The sequence below is a fragment of the Canis lupus genome, chromosome 34 (assembly GCF_011100685.1).
Source record: "Canis lupus familiaris isolate Mischka breed German Shepherd chromosome 34, alternate assembly UU_Cfam_GSD_1.0, whole genome shotgun sequence".
Lineage (NCBI taxonomy): Eukaryota > Metazoa > Chordata > Mammalia > Carnivora > Canidae > Canis > Canis lupus.
The window spans coordinates 15,681,524-15,684,053 of record NC_049255.1 but is presented as its reverse complement, the minus strand read 5'-3'; the positions used below and the strand labels follow the sequence as shown (position 1 = coordinate 15,684,053).

At 33.7% G+C, this 2,530-nt stretch overlaps 1 pseudogene; it reads right to left on the bottom strand.

Annotated features, from left to right (window-relative positions):
- Window positions 1–234: 234 nt before the first annotated feature.
- Window positions 235–344, bottom strand: LOC119867568 (annotated as a pseudogene).
- Between the last annotated feature and the right edge of the window lie 2,186 nt (window positions 345–2,530).

The following is a 2,530-nucleotide window of genomic DNA, read 5'->3' as shown; positions in this document are numbered from 1 at the left end:
TGGGCAAAACAGATTAATTTCTTGGGGATGTGAAAATGCTGACCTCCCCTGCCATTTTTGTTTGTTTTTGAAAACTACAGTTTTACCATTCACTTAATGGCACCTGGCAATCGTCAAATTAGCAATGGTTATCTACAAAATTTATTACACTATCTGTGTTATTTCTTGAGGTTGATCAAATACCTAGAGTCACAGACATTTCTCACAATAGATGCATCATATAAATCAGACTTGGTTTATCATCAGTCTTTATAAAACCAGACCTAGAGAAAGAATTAGGTCTGGAGACACATGTGTGATCTTAATATAGCAAATGTCCCCCTGCATTAAAAAAATCTTTGAATACACTTTTTAAGAGCAGTTTTAGGTTCACAGCAAAATTAAGCAGACAATATGGAGGTGTCCTACCTATATACCTCATGCCACTACATATGCACAATCTACCCCATTATCAACATTCCTTCTGCACCAGAGTGGTACATTTGTTACAATCAATGAACCTACATTGCCACATTTTAGCACAAAGCTCATAGTTTACATTAGGGTTTGCTTTTTATGAACATTTTATGGGTTTTGATAATGTATAATGACATGTTACTTACTATTGTAGTATCATACAGATTAATTTCAATGCTCTAAAAGTTCTCTGTGCTCATCCTATTCATCCCACCCTCCCCACTGCCACTGGCAACCATTAATATTTTTACTGTCTTCTTAGTTTTGCCTTTTCCAGAATGTCATATAATTGGAATCATATAGAATACAGTCTTTTCCATATTGGTTTCTTTCCCTTAGTAAAATCCATTTAAGGTTTTTCCAAGTCTTTTTATGGGTTGACAGCTTATTTTTTAGCACTGGACAATAATTCATAGTATGGGTTTGCTACAGTTTATTTACCCATTCACTTATTGAAGAATATCTTGACAGCTTCCAAGTTTTGGCAATTATGAATAAAGTGTCAATAAATGAATGTTAAGTTTTCAATCCATTTTGGTAACTACCAAAGAAGTACTATTACTGCATGATATGGTAAGATATGTTTACTTTTGTAAGAAACTATCAAGCTATCTTCCAAAATGGCTGTATCAATTTGCATTCCCACCAGCAATGAATGAGAACTTCTGTTGCTCCACATCCTTGCCAGCATTCGGTATTGTCAGGATTTTGGATTTTTGCCATTCTAATAGGTGTAAGTGATATCTTGTTTTAATCTTCAATCCTTTAATGACATATGATATTGAGCATCATTTCATATGCTTATTTGCTGTCTCTATATCTTTTGTGGTAAAATGTCTTTTCTGCTCATGATTTGCTTATGCTGTTGCTCATGATTTAATTGAATTGTTTGTTTTTTTGGTTGAATTTTAAAAGTTCTTTGCATACTTAGGTAATAGTCCCTTATCAGGTATATCTTTTGAAATATTTGCTTACAATCTGTGACTTTTCTTTCTCATTCTCTTGACCCTTACGTTCTAAAAGTCATTTATGGTGGCACTAATCTCTTCAATTCCTCCATGGATGTAGCACTGCTTCTAATTTATTATCTTAGCCAGGAGATAGGGTGCAGATTCAGGAGCTTCCACTTGCCCCTGTTTACTGTAAAAGTTTTTATTCCAGGTACCAAGGAAAGGTTCAAACAGCTTCTAAATGTATGCACTTAGGGACAGGGGAAATGACAAATGAATATTTGGGCCCACTGGATTCACTGTGGATTGATCTTTAGTCAATTCTTTTAAAAGAGTAAATGCACACTAAGGAAAAGAGAACATTGAGAACTTTCAAGGTCAGTTGGATGTAGAATGTGAGCTGTCACTCATACAATGAGAGCCAAAATGCCATGATGGCTTTGTGGAATGCTTGGCTAAGGATTCAGGTCATAGTTTAAGCTTCAGTTTCTCCCTATAACATGGAAATATTAATTGCACCTACTTCATGGAGTTGTGATGAGAATTAAATAAAGAAGATAATGCTGGCATTTAGTATGTTCTCAATTCATGCTGATTATAGTGCTAATGCTAGTGCTAACATTGCCTATTTTAAAAAATATAGTTTTTAGAACTAGCTCTGTGAGGTAGTACTGAATAATGAAAGGAGAAGAATGGGATAGAGAAGGAGAAAGAGAAGGCAAAGGGAAAAGAGAAGAAAATGTGAAAAAAAGAATAAAGAGGGAAGAAAAAGGAAAGAGAAAGAGATAAAGAAAAAAGAAAATAAAAATATAAGGAAAAAACAAAAACAAAAGAGGATTTTTAACTATCCAGGTGCTATGAATAGAGGTTGGCTCTATTATGATACCTTGTTTTAATCTTCAATCCTTTAATGACATATGATATTGAGCATCATTTCATATGCTTATTTGCTGTCTCTATATCTTTTGTGGTAAAATGTCTTTTCTGCTCATGATTTGCTTATGCAGTTGCTCATGATTTAATTGAATTGTTTGGTTTTTTGGTTGAATTTTAAAAGTTCTTTGCATACTTAGGTAATAGTCCCTTATCAGGTATATCTTTTGAAATATTTGCTTACAATCTGT